Source organism: Salvelinus fontinalis, chromosome 8, assembly GCF_029448725.1.
Source record: "Salvelinus fontinalis isolate EN_2023a chromosome 8, ASM2944872v1, whole genome shotgun sequence".
Lineage (NCBI taxonomy): Eukaryota > Metazoa > Chordata > Actinopteri > Salmoniformes > Salmonidae > Salvelinus > Salvelinus fontinalis.
The window spans coordinates 2,832,554-2,850,401 of record NC_074672.1 but is presented as its reverse complement, the minus strand read 5'-3'; the positions used below and the strand labels follow the sequence as shown (position 1 = coordinate 2,850,401).

Below are 17,848 nucleotides of genomic sequence, written 5' to 3'. Positions count from 1 at the left end.
GGCTGCATAGTAAACATGACGCCCCAAGAATGCATTTGCCAGGCCAAAATGACACGATAATGTAATATCTGTGTTTTATTTATATGGGTCTAAAATATTATCAATTTTGTGGAACATAATTATTTTTAGTGATGATTTGGACCTTTCAGTAATCCTTTTATTATTTGAAATGTTTTTAGTAGCTCTTCAAAAGGTTGATACACATTTCAATGATGACATATTATGAAAATTCACAAGGGCTTTTGAAAATATTAGCATATTTTTCTTACAATCAAAGTTTCACATTCAACCTTTTTGTGTGAATAACAAAATAAATCCACTCTAAACATGTTTTATAATATTTCAAAACATTTATTTACAAATCCAAAGTTCATCATCAATATAAATGACAACAATTGTGAACTTATTGTGAACAACAATTGTGAACTTATTGTGAACAACAATTGTGAAAGCTTGGGAAGAACTGGCACCTCTTCTGGCACTGGCTGCTCTGAGTGGTGGGGGCATGGCTCTCTTTCATCACTCCACATCTTTCCATTGCCTCAGTGATAACCTTTGGTAGGTTGCAACAGCCTTCCATGCGCCTCTGCATGTGTGGGATCACAAGCTCTTTGACCAGCTCCAGCTGTTCACACCTCCCATGAAGTTGGGGTTGGCAACATCCAGCAGCTTGTACCACAGCACCATTGGCTACCGCCTTGTCTGGCGTTTGCATGTGTAATTACGCACCATCTGATCTATAATGTCCACTACTCCTTTTGTGCAGTTATAGTATTGGATCATCTCTGGCTTCTTGTTCGCACTGGCCTCATCCGCCACTTTGTCGTCATGCAGGGTGCTCAGGAGGACAACAGCCTTTCGCTGCTTCGGGCACGTAACTCACCATGGTCAAATTGACATTAAAACCAAACTCGGAGCTATGCATCTTTCTGAACTTGGATGGCATCATAATTGGTGGTATGTCCGGCTTGTTTGGGCGAAGAGTCCCCACAATTGTCAAGTTATTTTCCAAGAGGTACTCTGTCAAAAAGACACTAGTAAAGAAGTTGTCCATTGTGATGTTGCAACCTGTGATTCAAAACAAACAAATTATCAATTTACTTTATTTACCAAATTATAAATTTGGAATTTTTATTCTATAATTTTTTTGTAATAATACAACGTCTTACAATAATGTAATTTAATTTTAAAATACACACTAGAAAATATTTTTAAAAGTCTGAGAGAGGTATTGCAATAATACTTAGAGAGCATACTTCACCTATTTGTCTAATTTCACTGCACAACTTTCAGACAACACTCTCTCCAAGGTTCTTCTGAGCCTCCTCTCCTGGCTGTCTGCCTGCCTGTGTAGACTATGCCATCAATAGCATAGGGGACTCTTGCATCACATAGCCAGAAGACCTTTATGCCATATTTGGCAGGCTTGCTGGGCATGTACTGTGTGAACCTGCTTCTGCCCCGGAACGGCACAACCTGCTCATCCACTGTGACGTAGTCGCTAGGGATGAACCTGCCACTACAGTTCGCTAGCAAAAGGTCCCACACATACCTGAAGGCTGCCAGGTGGTCCGTTGCATTTCTGAACCCTCTGGTCCTTTTGTTATCAAGCCTCGGGTAGTGACATATATCCTCATACAGTTGAATTTGGAAGTTTACATACACCTTAGCCAAATACATTTAAACTCAGTTTTTCACAATTCCTGACATTTAATCCTAGTAGAAATTCCTTGTCTTAGGTCAGTTAGGATCACCACTTTATTTTAAGAATATGAAATGTCAGAATAATAGTAGAGAGAATTATTTATTTCAATTTTTATTTCTTTCATCACATTCCCAGTGGGTCAGAAGTTTATATACACTCAATTCGTATTTGGTAGCATTGCCTTTAAATTGTTTAACTTGGGTCAAACGTTTGGTGTAGCCTTCCACAAGCTTACCACAATAAGTTGGGTGAATTTTGGCCCCTTCCTCCTGACAGAGCTGGTGTAACTGATCAGGTTTGTAGGCCTCTTTGCTCGCATACGCTTTTTCAGTTCTGTCCACACATTTTCTATGGGATTGAGGTCAGGGCTTTGTGATGGCCACTCCAATACGTTGACTTTCTTGTCCTTAAGCCTGTATTTGAAGTTTTGTTATTGAATACTGTTGTACCCTTGCTCATTGTAGCATCTTTCATTTTTATTCTCATGGGAATAATTATTCTTTGTATGAGATGAGAAGAAACTGTTGTTGTTTATTTCTTCTACTTTTTACATTGCCATTTTTCTCTTTCGAACTGAAGCTGGTTTTTAATGATTATACATGGTTTAACCAGAACCTCTGACAGGAACTAATGTAATGCATGGTGAAATCAGCACAAGAGTGCCACCTGCCAACAAGATTCGCTAGTGCAAATTATTCTGCGCGTGCGTATGAAGTTACCCATCATGCACCTCACGTGAAGTAATGTTATTTCTTTACTATCATATTTTAAAACAGGAATATATTTCTACTATCCTAATACTCTGCAATGCATGGTTATGGCTGGACACGTTGAACAGGGCACAAGATTTGGTTCGGGGTGCCGATTTTAATATTATCGTAATAGGGAATGTCATGTCCGTGAATCCCTTTCCATTTTTACTTTATTCAAGGTAGTACACTCTGGTTTCTCTTCAGATCGCATAAATCTTTCGCCTTTTACTAAAGATTTCCGTGGAGAGGAACATTATGAGTATCAACTAATTTTTTGATGCCCTGCTTTACGGCGGGGCTTCCTTTCATTGTGAAAGAAAACTATTAACGTTATATTTATTATAGGTGTTGTCGTTTCCAAAATGTCGGGATGATTTATCCAGTTTTTCATAATTAACTCGCCAGACGACCTGGCTCAATTTGGGTCCCAAGTAGTGATGGGCATTCCGGATCTTTTCAGAGAACCGGTTCGTTCGGCTCAGCTCACCCAAAAGAGCCGGCTCTTTTGGCTCCCGAACGGCTCTTTAAAAAATATATGTTTTGTATTTTTTCAAGTCAAACAGTTTGCGATAGTTTGACTATGATTGGTGTTAAAACAATTCTAATTAAATTATGAAATGAAATCATACTCTACCTTAACCACAATGTATTTAAAAATGCATTGGTTTGTTATGAAAAATAATACTATAAACATTTGCATATAAAGTATAACTTTTTAATGTATATAAACAAAGTGCATATAAATCTAACCATTCAAAAAGGATTACAACCTGAACAGCATAATAGAATATTGCACCATATCAAAGAAAAATAAATAACAATGTGTAAATTGCCACATGGTCCCGTGTGGCTCAGTTGGTAGAGCATGGCGCTTGCAACGCCAGGGTTGTGGGTTCAATTCCCACGGGGGGACCAGGATGAATATGTATGAACTTTCCAATTTGTAAGTCGCTCTGGATAAGAGCGTCTGCTAAATGACTTAAATGTAAATCTGCAGCCTCCCACAAGTTGAAATAAATGTAAAAAAGAAGGATGCTATTACACATGTGCAGTTAAAGTATAAGTTTTTTAATGTATATAAACAAAGAGCATACAAATGTTACAATTCAAAATGAATACAATCTGAACAACATAATTATAGCACCATGTCAAAGAAAAATAACTAACAATGTGCAATCCTGCAGCATCCCACTTAAAACATTAAACTGGTCAATCAATCAATCAATCAATTTTATTTTATATAGCCCTTCGTACATCAGATAATATCTCGAAGTGCTGTACAGAAACCCAGCCTAAAACCCCAAACAGCTAGAATGCAGGTGTAGAAGCACGGTGGCTAGGAAAAACTCCCTAGAAAGGCCAAAACCTAGGAAGAAACCTAGAGAGGAACCAGGCTATGAGGGGTGGCCAGTCCTCTTCTGGCTGTGCCGGGTGGAGATTATAACAGAACTATGCCAAGATGTTCAAAAATGTTCATAAGTGACAAGCATGGTCAAATAATAATCATGAATAATTTTCAGTTGGCTTTTCATAGCTGATCATTAAGAGTTGAAAAACAACAGGTCTGGGACAGGTGGCGGTTCCATAACCGCAGGCAGAACAGCTGAAACTGGAATAGCAGCAAGGCCAGGCGGACTGGGGACAGCAAGGAGTCACCACGGGCGGCAGTCCCGGCGCATGGTCCTAGGGCCCAGGTCCTCCGAGAGAAGGAGAAAATTAGAGAGAGCCAAGATTTTCAAAATGTTCATAAATGACAAGCATGGTCAAATAATAATCAGGAATAAATCTCAGTTGGCTTTTCATAGCCGATCATTAAGAGTTGAAAACAGCAGGTCTGGGACAGGTAGGGGTTCCATAACCGCAGGCAGAAGAGTTGAAACTGGAATAGCAGCAAGGCCAGGCGGACTGGGGGCAGCAAGGAGTCACCACGGCCGGTAGTCCCGACGTATGGTCCTAGGGCTCAGGTCCTCCGAGAGAAAGAGAGAAGGAGAAAATTAGAGAGAGCCAAGATTTTCAAAATGTTCATAAATGACAAGCATGGTCAAATAATAATCAGGAATAAATCTCAGTTGGCTTTTCATAGCCGATCATTAAGAGTTGAAAACAGCAGGTCTGGGACAGGTAGGGGTTTCGTAACCGCAGGCAGAAACAGTTGAAACTGGATTAGCAGCAAGGCCTGGCGGACTGGGGACAGCAAGGTGTCAGCATGCCCGGTAGTCCTGACGTATGGTCCTAGGGCTCAGGTTCTCAGAGAGAAAGAGAGAACGAGAGAATTAGAGAGAGCATACTTAAATTCACACAGGACACTGGATAAGACAGGAGAAGTACTCCAGGTATAACCAACTGACCCTAGCCCCCCGACACATAAACTACTGCAGCATAAATACTGGAGGCTGAGACAGGAGCGGTCAGGAGACACTGTGGCCCCATCCGAAGAAACCCCCGGACAGGGCCAAACAGGAAGGATATAACCCCACCCACTCTGCCAAAGCACAGCCCCCACACCACTAGAGGGATATCCTCAACCACCAACTTACAATCCTGAGACAAGGCCGAGTATAGCCCACAAAGGTCTCCACCACAGCACAACCAAGGGGGGGGCGCCAACCCAGACAGGAAGTTCACGTCAGTAACTCAACCCACTCAAGTGACGCACCCCTCCTAGGGACGGCATGAAAGAGCACCAGCAAGCAAGTGACTCAGCCCCAGTAACAGGGTTAGAGGCAGAGAATCCCAGTGGAGAGAGGGGAACCGGCCCTGGAGAGACAGCAAGGGCGGTTCGTTGCTCCAGAGCCTTTCCGTTCACCTTCACACTCCTGGGCCAGACTACACTCAATCATATGACCTACTGAAGAGATAAGTCTTCAGTAAAGACTTAAAGGTTGAGACCGAGTCTGCGTCTCTCACATGGGTAGGCAGACTGTTCCATAAAAATGGAGATCTATAGGAGAAAGCCCTGCCTCCAGCTGTTTGCTTAGAAATTTTAGGGACAATTAGGAGGCCTGCGTCTTGTGACCGTAGCGTACGTGTAGGTATGTACGGCAGGACCAACTCGGAAAGATAGGTAGGAGCAAGCCCATGTAACGCTTTATAGTTTAACAGTAAAACCTTGAAATCAGCCCTTGCCTTAACGGGAAGCCAGTGTAGGGAAGCTAGCACTGGAGTAATATGATCAAATTTCTTGGTTCTAGTCAGGATTCTAGCAGCCGTATTTAGCACTAACTGAAGTTTATTTAGTGCTTTATCCGGGTAGCCGGAAAGTAGAGCATTGCAGTAGTCTAACCTAGAAGTAACAAATGCATGGATTAATTTTTCTGCATCATTTTTGGACAGAAAATTTCTGATTTTTGCAATGTTATGTAGATGGAAAAAAGCTGTCCTTGAAACAGTCTTGATATGTTCGTCAAAAGAGAGATCAGGGTCAAGAGTAACGCCGAGGTCCTTCACAGTTTTATTTGAGACGACTTTACAACCATCAAGATGAATTGTCAGATTTAACAGAAGATCTCTTTGTTTCTTGGGACCTAGAACAAGCATCTCTGTTTTGTCCGAGTTTAAAAGTAGAAAGTTTTCAGCCATCCACTTCCTTATGTCTGAAACACAGGCTTCTAGCGAGGGCAATTTTGGGGCTTCACCATGTTTCATTGAAATGTACAGCTGTGTGTCATCCGCATAGCAGTGAAAGTTAACATTATGTTTTCGAATAACATCCCCAAGAGGTAAAATATATAGTGAAAACAATAGTGGTCCTAAAACGGAACCTTGAGGAACACCGAAATGTACAGTTGATTTGTCAGAGGACAGACCATTCACAGAGACAAACTGATATCTTTCCGACAGGTAAGATCTAAACCAGGCCAGAACTTGTCCGTGTAGACCAATTTGGGTTTCCAGTCTCTCCAAAAGAATGTGGTGATCGATGGTGTCAAAGGCAGCACTAAGGTCTAGTAGCACGAGGACAGATGCAGAGCCTCGGTCTGACGCCATTAAAAGGTCATTTACCACCTTCACAAGTGCAGTCTCAGTGCTATGATGGGGTCTAAAACCAGACTGAAGCATTTCGTATACATTGTTTGTCTTCAGAAAGGCAGTGAGTTGCTGCGCAACAGCTTTTTCTAAAATTTTTGAGAGGAATGGAAGATTCGATATAGGCCGATAGTTTTTTATATTTTCCAGGTCAAGGTTTGGCTTTTTCAAGAGAGGCTTTATCACTGCCACTTTTAGTGAGTTTGGTACACATCCGGTGGATAGAGAGCTGTTTATTATGTTCAACATAGGAGGGCCAAGCACAGGAAGCAGCTCCTTCAGCAGTTTAGTAGGAATAGGATCCAGTATGCAGCTTGAAGGTTTAGAGGCCATGATTATTTTCATCATTGTGTCAAGAGATATAGTACTAAAACACTTAAGTGTCTCTCCCGATCCCAGGCCCTCGCAGAGCTGTGCAGATCCAGGACAGCTAAGCCCTGGAGGAATACGCAGATTCAAAGAGGAGTCCGTAATTTGCTTTCTAATGGTCATGATCTTTTCCTCAAAGAACTTCATGAATTTATTACTGCTGAAGTGAAAGCCATCCTCTCTTGGGGAATGCTGCTTTTTAGTTAGCTTTGCAACAGTATCAAAAAGAAATTTTGGATTGTTCTTATTTTCCTCGATTAAGTTGGAAAAGTAGGATGATCGAGCAGCAGTGAGGGCTCTTCGGTACTGCACGGTACTGTCTTTCCAAGCTAGTCGGAAGACTTCCAGTTTTGTGTGGCGCCATTTCCGTTCCAATTTCCTGGAAGCTTGCTTCAAAGCTCGGGTATTTTCTGTATACCAGGGAGCTAGTTTCTTATGACAAATGTTTTTCGTTTTTAGGGGTGCAACTGCATCTAGGGTATTGCGCAAGGTTAAATTGAGTTCCTCAGTTAAGTGGTTAACTGATTTTTGTCCTCTGACGTCCTTGGGTAGGCAGAAGGAGTCTGGAAGGGCATCAAGGAATTTTTGTGTTGTCTGAGAATTTATAGCACGACTTTTGATGCTCCTTGGTTGGGGTCTGAGCAGATTATTTGTTGCGATTGCAAACGTAATAAAATGGTGGTCCGATAGTCCAGGATTATGTGGAAAAACATTAAGATCTACAACATTTATTCCATGGGACAAAACTAGGTCCAGAGTATGACTGTGGCAGTGAGTAGGTCCAGAGACATGTTGGACAAAACCCACTGAGTCGATGATGGCTCCGAAAGACTTTTGGAGTGGGTCTGTGGACTTCTCCATGTGAATATTAAAATCACCAAAAATTAGAATATGATCTGCTATGACTACAAGGTCTGATGGGAATTCAGGAAACTCAGAGAGGAACGCTGTATATGGCCCAGGAGGCCTGTAAACAGTAGCTGGCCTGTAAACAGTAGAATGCAAATCTCTCAAAGAAAAATCTAGTCAGCATTGCTGTGTGCTGCTGGTTATAACATGGCAACAAGTTCAAATCCCTGAGCTGACAAGGTATCTGTCGTTCTGCCCTTGAACAGGCAGTTAACCCACTGTTCCTAGGCCAACATTGAAAATAAGAATTTGTTCTTAACTGACTTGACTAGTGTTACGGATATAAGTATTCTGTGTGTTTCTTTTCTCTCCTTCGCCCCTACTCACAGGTGACCATCATCATTCCCCAATCAGTCATCAATCAGTCGCTAATCAGAAGACACCTGCTCCTTTTCCCTTACTCAATCACATTCCCTTTCCCTTGGATTAAAAACCCTGTCAATTGTATTCTCTAGAGCAATCTCTCTGTAGATCTCTTGTGTGGTTTAGCATCTACATGTCACTTTGTCCCCACCTGTGAGTATTGTGTTTGTTATGGTGTTTGATTGATAGTGGGAAAAGGGGGTAACCAGACAGTTCGCCCATGGGCATACACTAACCCGTAGGTAAACTTTGTTAAATACACTAGTTAGAACTGGGCGGACCACCCACTGTATTTTTGGTTAGCTGTTGGTGAAGTAGGCTAGTCTAGCTTAGGGGTGTTTGTGGATACTTATTATTTATTTTCTTGGGTCCAGCTCAGCCCCTTTTCCTGCTCCCCCCATTACCGTGTGTTTGTAAATAAACCCTGAGTGTTTGACGGTAGATATTAGTTGTCGTGGTTATTTCATTCTCACTCTTACTTTGTCACTACTATAATTTGCATGAGTTATGTTACGGGTCCCATTACTATCCCCCCTAGACTGTCGGGCCAAAGGGATTCGTAACACCTAGTTAAATACAATTATTTGTCCTGTTTTCAAGAAGACCCTTGTCATGACTTTAGTCAGCCGTGGGTAGACAGAGGCCTTGCTGCTGAGGTTATTCTTTGGCATCACTGAAGGCTAACTTCTTAAACCTGGGGTCAAGTGCTATCAGAAACCGCTGTACTTGACCCCAGGTTTAAGAAGTTAGCCTTCAGTGATGCCAAGGGTGTCCATCAACTCTGTCACATGTCCTGTGGTTACATTTGCTTCTCTCTCTGGCGGCTGGCTTCTCTCTCTGGCGGCTGGCTGTGATTCGCTGCAGACCCTTACACAGGAGTATCATTTTTGAGGCTGTCACATAGTTCAGGTTCATGTTTTGTCTACTGATACTACATTCTCATCTACTGCTCATATACAATACTGGATTAAATAATGATGTAGTAATAATTACTTACTGTACCTCTCTCCACTGATCTCCACAGTGACCTGCTCAAAGGGTTCCAGGATTCTGCGCACCTCCTCCACCACCTCCCGTTCCTCTTGGGTCAGAGCATCAACAGATGCATTGACAATGGCCAGGGTAGAGATGATGGCATCCTTTGACAAAAGAAACCGCTTCAACATATAAAATGATGAATTCCACCTTGTAGTGCAGTCTTGTTTAGGCCTCAGCTCAGGCATCCCCATCTGGCGTTGTGTAGACTTTAGTTTTTCAGCATCTACTGTGCTCCTGTGGAAGTATTCCACAGCTGCTTTCACTTTGTCCACAGTGGGCTTCATCATCTTCAGAGCATCTCTTACAATCAGGTTGAGTGTGTGGGCAAGACATGGATGATGGGTCCATTGTAAAATGTTCATGGCTTTGGTTATGTTAGCTGCATTGTCGCTAACACAACAGACCACTTTTCCATCTACTTGCCATTCTCTGGCCACTCTCAACAGTCCCTCTGCCAAGTTCTCTGAGGTGTGTCTGTCGCTGAACTCAAAGCAGTCCAGAAGACAGCTAGACATCGAAAAATCTTCAATGAAGTGACATGTTACCGATATGTTAGAAGTGGTTACCCTTGATGTCCAGCAGTCAGTGGTAAGGCAAACTGCAGTAGCTTTTTGGACTCTTTCCCGCACTGAAGTCTGCGTGCTCTCGTACAGTTGTGGAATAAGTGATTTTGAAAGGGTTTTCCTGTTTGGAATTGTGTACATTGGATTTAGACTGTCGCTATAATTTCTAAAACCTCTGTCCTCCATGATCGAAAATGGCTGGAAATCGGTGGCAATCATTTAGGCCAATGCAATATCAATTTGGCCTTGTTTTGCTACAGATGTAGACTTTGGCATAAACTGGTCCATAGAAGACTGCGTTGCTGTGGGTCATGGAGTAGGCCTACTTGACTGAGTGGATACATCTCCACGTGTGGAGGTTCTGGCTCCACCACTATCACTAGCAGGCCTGCTAGTTTCTCGATGCTCTGCTACAGCTAGCTTCACAGTTGGGTGCACAGTTCGCATATACCGGTGTACGTTGTGCGTAGAACCGGCTTTATATTATGTTTTGGCAAATTCTACAATGTGCTCTAACATTGTCTACATTATTAAAATGCATCCAAATACTACTGTGCTTCCGACTCATTTTCCAGCTTTTTTCATAGCTGTCCTTCCTCGGTTGCTAAGTGTGTGACTGTGTTGGCTCCGCCCTCCCTCACGCATCTTTGGTTCATTGGTTGACACCTCGTGTCTGACTGACAGGAACAACAGGTGAGGCTGTTACTCTGAGCAGACAGTCAGAACGAATGTGTGCGCCTGAGCAGTTAGGCCTACAGTATATTATTTTATTTCTTTTTTCGTTCTTTTAATTAGTTCATTCTATTCATTTAAATCTTTTGATTATGCAGATCTTAATTTTTATAAAAAGATTTGGCTCTTCTGATATGCAAGCCGGCTCCCAACGTTCACCTACAGGAGCGGGCTCTTAGAGCCGACTCGTTCGCGAACGACCCATCACTAGTCCCAAGGCAAAACCAATTGAGATTCAGGGCCGGTGTTGTGCCGAAAATCTCCCCCTGACAGAATTCTCCCCTCCTTCGCGTTCTTCATTGTAGCAACTTGCTTGCTCGTTGAGATTTCTGCTCTTCACTACATTGTCAGTTTAGCCTACATTTCACTGATCTTAGTAGCAGAAAGCATTTTTATCTGCAATTTTCGGTTTGGCTATTTGTTTCAAGTGTATGTGGCGGATCTAGCTTGTATGGCGCCCCGTGCCGCCCCCGGCAAGATGCCGTCCTGGGCGGCTGCCCATGTCGCCCGTACCTAAATCTGCTACTGATTTTTGTATTGGTCTATAAATAAATCTCTTTGCCAAAATTCATCATCTCTCACATGTCTTATCCGCATAGTATTTTTTTGAAAGTGTAAGGATAATAATTCAGCTATAGTTGTTCTGAAATGTTTATTGCTTGCCAACATTTTACTCCCTCTATGTTTAATATAACACACATACATTAATTATTAATTTCGGTTGCCTGTCCTGACGTGAAGTTTGTTCTATAGAAAGTATTTGACTCTGATGTGTGTCAAAGTATTTGACTCAAGCCACAAAATTAAGGAAGTTAGAAGGGGGGGTTCTGGCAGGGGGGAGATTTTCGCCCCAACACCTGTTGGCTCTAGCCCCCCGAAAAATGTATTTTCCTATGAATTAAGTCGCACAAAAACAAGATTTTTTTAGTGGCCCCCCTCTTGAAAGCAATGTACGTTTTGAATAACATGTTCTGCAATTCTGCAGAGAAAGATTTGCCGTTTTCTGCATTCCTACATTTTTTTCTACGAGGCAGAGAATTTGTTGTTCTAAAGCAAATTTCCTGCATTTGTACAAATTTTGCCATGATTTATGATGCCATGTTAATAATCATATCTGAGTGAGAGTGACTAATAATACAGACACACAAAGAAATCTGACTGATGATAGGTACTTCGCACATTAGGAGGCCGTTCTCTTTCTAGAACAAAAGACATCTCTGCTGTGTACAGACCTGGTACCGACAAACCTGACGTTTCTACTTGTAGAATCGCAATGCTCGTCAGTGGCTGAGAACTTGATTTTGAGCCATTCAGAGAGCACGAACCTCCATGTGGGGGAGTTCGACAGAAGTGACAATACAAAGGATAAGAGGGAACTTTTCGTCTGTCACAAGTTAGCACAGCCACATGGTCATAATTATGTCTAAAAGCACGCATATTTCTACAATCTCTTAATCTGATTTAAACCTAACCACACTGCTAACCATATGCCTAAACCTAACCTTAAATTAAGACCAAAATACATTTTTACAATTTATCAGAATTGTTCTAGCTAACTAAAACATGTCTTTACATCTAGCTGATGAGTTTTGTGCTTTAAGAATTATTTTTCTCATTAGTTTGCTAACTACACTGAACAAAAATATAAACGCAACATGTAAAGTGTTCGTATCATTTGTCATGAGCTGAAATAAAAGATCCCAGAAATGTTCCATATGCACAAAAATCCTATTTCTCTCAAATTCTGTGCACACATTTATTTACATCCCTGTTAGTGAACATTTCTCCTTTGCCAAAATAATCTATCCACCTAACAGCTGTGGCATATCAAGATGCTGATTAAACAGCATGCTCATTACATCAGTGCACCTTGTGCTGGGGACAATAAAAGGCCACTTAAAAATGTTCTGTGTTGTCCCACAACACAATGCCACAGATGTCTATGTTTTGACGGAGCGTGCAATTAGCACGCTATTTGCAGGAATGTCCACCAGAGCTATTTCATGTTAAAACCTGTTAAGGCTAGGGGGTGCTGTTGTCACTATTTATGGAAATCGTGTAATTTTTTAAACGGCTTCCTACAAAATTCTTGATCGTACAATATGCATATTATTATTATTATTGGGTACAAAACAGTCTATAGTTTCTATAGCCGTTGAAATTTTGTCTCTGAGTGGAACAGAACTCATTCTACAGCAATTTCCCTGACATGGAGTCAGATTTCACACATTTTGGCCCCTGTTCTGGAGTCAGTTTTAAGGCCACTGTTATTGCTATGAGTATACGGACACTGCTTACGTCTTCCCCTGGATGCCTTTACGTGATGACGCTTTGAATGGTATCGATTGCCCAATCACAGCCACTATAAATGAAAAAATCCTGTAGGTAGGAACTCTTTTCTAGGTGCGTCAGGCGCGCGGAGGACACCGACCTACTGTTTTTCCAAGCATTAGTGTAGCCAGTTATATTTCTCCGGTCATATTTTTACTCGTTATAGGAGTTAAAAACATCATAAGGTAGTTAATTTAAAGCGTTTTATAGAAATTTATATCCGTTTAGTGCGATTTTGGGACATTTATTTCTGAGCCACTGTGAATCTCTGGGCACCGTTCCAGTTCATGCCGAACGCAATGTGCATTTCTACATGGCAAGAGGACAGCTTTCGACCAAAAGACGATTAGACCCAAGAAAGGATTCTTTGACCAAGATTCTGATGGAAGAACAGCTCAAAGTAGGAACAATTTATTATGATAAATCGTGTTTCTGTCGAAAAATGTTAGTGGCTTAGGACGCCATCTTTTTTGACGTAGCTTCGCTTGGCGCAAACTGTATTGAAAAGTAAGGATAATTTAAAAAACGTAATTCCGCGATTGTATTAAGAATTAAATTGTCTATCAATCGCTGTCCACCCTATATTTTTTAGTCACGTTTATGAGTATTTATGTATACGACTAGATCACTGTCTAATATGGCGCACGACATTTTCTGACCAGCTGGGCTACTTTTCTCATTGTCTAACCATGATTTTGGTGGCTAAATATGCACATTTTCGAACAAACTGTATATGTATGTTGTAATGTGATGTTACAGGAGTGTCATCTGAAGAATTCTGAGAAGGTTAGTGAAATAATATATTTTATATTTTTGCGATGTTTACGTTATCGCTCTCTTTGGCTAGAATCAATGCTGGGGTAATGTTTGCACATGTGCTATGCTAATATAACGATTTATTGTGTTTTCGCTGTAAGACACTTAGAAAATCTGAAATATTGTCTGTATTCACAGGATCTGTGTCTTTCGATTAGTGTATGCTGTGTATTTTTACGAAATGTTTGATGATTAGTAGTTAGGTAAACACGTTGCTCATTGTATTTATTCTTGTCCATTTGTGACGGTGGGTGCAATTGTAAACTATGACATCTACCTGAAATATGCACTTTTTTCTAACAAAACCTATCCTATACCATAAATATGTTATCAGACTGTCATCTGATGAGCTTTTTTCTTGGTTAGTGGCTATCAATATCTCAGTTTAGCCGAATTGGTGATAGCTACTGGTGTTGGTGGACAAAGAAAAGATGGTGGATTATGCTAATGTGTTTAGCTAATAGATTTACATCTTTACATATTGTGTCTTCCCTGTAAAACATTTTAAAAATCGGACATGTTGGCTGGATTCACAAGATCTGTGTCTTTCATTAGCTGTATTGGACTTTAATGTGTGAAAGTTAAATATTTAAAAAATATATATTTTTTGAATTTTGCGGCTCTGCCTTTTCAGTGGGGGTGGGGGGGGGGGTGCCGCTAGCGGTACCCCGGGGCTAGACAGGTTAATATCTCTACCATGAGCCGCCTCATGTCATTTTAGAGAATTTGGCAGTACGTCAAGCCAGCCTAACAACCGCAGACCAGGCTTTGTGTGGGTGAGCGGTTTGCGGATGTCAACGTTGTGAACAGAGTGCCCTATGGTGGCAGTGGGGTTATGGTATGAGCAGGCATTAGCTATGGACAAAAAACACAATTGCATTTTATCGATGGCAATTTGAGTGCACAGAGATACCGTGATGAGATCCTGAGGCCCATTGTCATGCCATTCATCCATCGACATCACCTCATGTTTCATGATAATGCACGGCCCCATGTCGCAAGGATCTTTACACAATTCCTGAAAACAGAAAATGTCCCAGTTCTTCCATGGCCTGCATGCTCACCAGTGTGTGAGTTTCAATTCTGTCAATTCAGAAATCTATGTAACACTAATAATGAATGCTATCCTAAGACTTTATAAACAAATGACTTTATGAATTGATTGACTTTAAACGGAACTGATGTGTGTGAAAAGAAAGGTACAATGAGGGAGGTCAAAACAGCAACCAGACAACCCTTCCTGTCCTTCCTCTCCTCTTCCTGTCCTTCCTCTCCTCTTCCTGTCCTTCCTCTCCTCTTCCTGTCCTTCCTGTCCTTTCTGTCCTTCCTCTCCTCTTCCTGTCCTTCCTCTCCTCTTCCTGTCCTTCCTCTCCTCTTCCTGTCCTTCCTCTCCTCTTCCTGTCCTTCCTCTCCTCTTCCTGTCCTTCCTCTCCTCTTCCTGTCCTTCCTCTCCTCTTCCTGTCCTTCCTGTGAGCTAGTCGGCTAAATTGACTCCAACTCTGAAAGGGAAGAGAAAAACAACACATACAAGCTTAACATAATATGACACCATAAAAGGTGAGATTTATGTTAACTAAATACTGCTTGTATAGTGTAGTTAGAGGCATAAATATCGGAACAGTGCGGTAAAGTTGGTAATACTCGCTGTTTACTCATGGAATTTCTATTTCAGATCAAAAGATGAATATGACAGGCAAATATTTAGACAGCAAACTGTTGTTTTGGGATATTTTCTAACCCAGAAACAACAGCTATACATTTGCCTCATATTAATACTTTGATCTGAAATACCAATTAGCCTACATGAGTATACTCTAAAAATGACCTACTTTACTTCACTGTCGCACACTTATGACACTACCTGTGATGTAGAGACATTTTTTTTTTACCATTGATCTCGGCTTGGAAAAGCAGCTGATACATTTTAACCTTGACTGCTGCTTGTCTTTGCTGAGGCAGCTTCTTCAGTGTTGGGACCAGGCTCATGGCAAAGAGGGTCTCTTCATCCTCCTTCCTGTGAGCATCAGGTTGGGCTGCATCCCTCTCGACGGCTCGGAAGAGCCTCTTCTGAAATGAGTTGAGGGGATCTGGGGGCTGGTACCTCCGATGACGCCTGGTGTGACGTTGTTCCTCTTCGTTTCTCTCCCCGTTTCTCTCCACGGCCACATCCTGTTCAACGAGGTCCTCAGTGGTCACTTCCGTGAGGTTCATAATAATCTCAGGTGGTCCTAGATCCAGAGGTGCTTCCTCCATTTCATCATCTTCCATGGCTGCACCGGTGGTGGTCATACTTGTGGATGATGTAGATGTTGTAGAGGGTCTCGCTGCACCGGTGGAGGCGATGGTCACACTTGTCGATGATGTTGAGGGTCTTGATGCACCGGTGGTGACAACACTTGTGGATGACGTAGTAGAGGGTCTGGCTGTAAAATTGCCACTCGTTACCCTAGGCACAATAAATGGATCCAGAAAAGAAAGAATGTAGCAGAAGCGCCAAGGCTACTGGCCTGAAGCTGCTGACCCAGACCTCTTCTTCTCTTTCTCTGCCCTTCTCTCTCTCTGATACCTGTCCCTGAGTCCTCTCCACTTCCTCCTACAGTCTTCTTCTACATAGACATGAACATGATAAGCCAAACCATTACCTAGCATAACTAGAGTTATTAGATAGCTATCATGAACATGTCACCTACTGTACACACAGACACACACGGTTATCTGACCAAATTATAAGGGGTACAGTAGTATCTACCATTTCTATTACTATTTATCGGACATTTACACTCTTTCAAACATGATTATTTGGTAAAGTTATCAGGGGTATTAACTAGCATAATTTATATGACTATTTCTTTCACGCACACACCTCATTGGCTAGGTTAGCAAGCTAGGTTAGCTAGCCATTACATATCTGAAGGAAAGCTATCCATTTCCTAAAGTTACAATTTTAAGAATGACATCTTTCCTCAATGTTTGAATGGTAAAAGCATTCCCTCGCCAAATTACACATTAAATAATTAATTTAAAAGGCCATATACTTTATTTTTAATTTAACTAGGCCCTTTGAATGAATCATGATTTCTCTGGGATGAAAGCTGGCTGAAACTATTGAATGAACATCACTACAGGAAAAAAAAAGTCATAAATGTGTTAAGGTGCAAGTATGAACAACTATTTAGAATATTCAGAAACAAAGCAGGAACATTGGTCTTTCTCTAATCCCACTACAAAGCTGTAGTGTGATTGGCAACTGTGATTTAAGCATATCCTCCTTTATGCTAGTCAATATCCTGTTATTTCAAATAGCTGCTCATACTGGTAGGATACCAGAATGGGTGGGGAGAGCCTATCTGAGATGACATGCTTCCTTTCAACGTTAGCCTGGAACCAGACTGATATTTTTGCAGCAGAATGACTATAGTTTCAGAGTAAAGTGGAGCATCAATCCTAGCCCAGTGCATTGAATCAATGACTAGCTGTTATAACTTAATAATGCTGGTGTGTGGGGTCCGAACTTATCAGGTGACAACAGCAAGACATTCAACAAGAAACTCCCCTTGTGAATGAATGGATTTGTATCAAGATCCAAGTAGTCACAAATGTTGCCATTTGGCAAATAACACTCAAATGACAATCTATCTTATTGACACTACAATATTTAAAATGGCCCATTTCCTCATTTACTTTTTGTGGTACAATTTCAGTGATGTTGCATGCTACACAATAATACAATCAATGGAACATGATGTCTGAGTGTAAAAGTTAAATAAAAATGAAGGCACGATGTGTGAGTTTGCAAGTGCAGTTTTTTTTTTTACAGGCGTATATATTTATCCCCTCTTGTGAAACAAGTGAATATTTATTTTATGCGAGACAAGTGACTTGTTCCTTTGAGCTTCCCAGAACGTGGCGGACTGCACTAGCATCGAATAGTCCCCGCGATATGCAACTTTTCAGGGAAGTCAGGAACCAATACACGCAGTCAGTCAGGAAAGCTAAGGCTAGCTTTTTCAAACAGACATTTGCATCCTGTAGCTCGAACTCCAAAACGTTTTGGGACACCGTAAAGTCCATGGAGAATAAGAGCATCTCCTCCCAGCTGCCCACTGCACTGAAGCTAGGTAACACTGTCACCACCGATAAATCCACAATAATCGAACATTTCAATAAGCATTTCTCTACGGTCATGCTTTCCTCCTGGCTACCCCAACCCCGGCCAACAGCTCCGTACCCCCCGCAGCTACTTG

General features: G+C 41.6%; 1 non-coding gene across 1 annotated transcript; it reads left to right on the top strand.

Moving 5' to 3' along the window:
- Nucleotides 1-2,641: 2,641 nt before the first annotated feature.
- On the top strand, nt 2,642-2,757 carry LOC129861545 (U5 spliceosomal RNA). Its single transcript, XR_008760618.1, has one exon. It is a non-coding gene; the product is annotated as a U5 spliceosomal RNA (small nuclear RNA).
- Nucleotides 2,758-17,848: the final 15,091 nt, after the last annotated feature.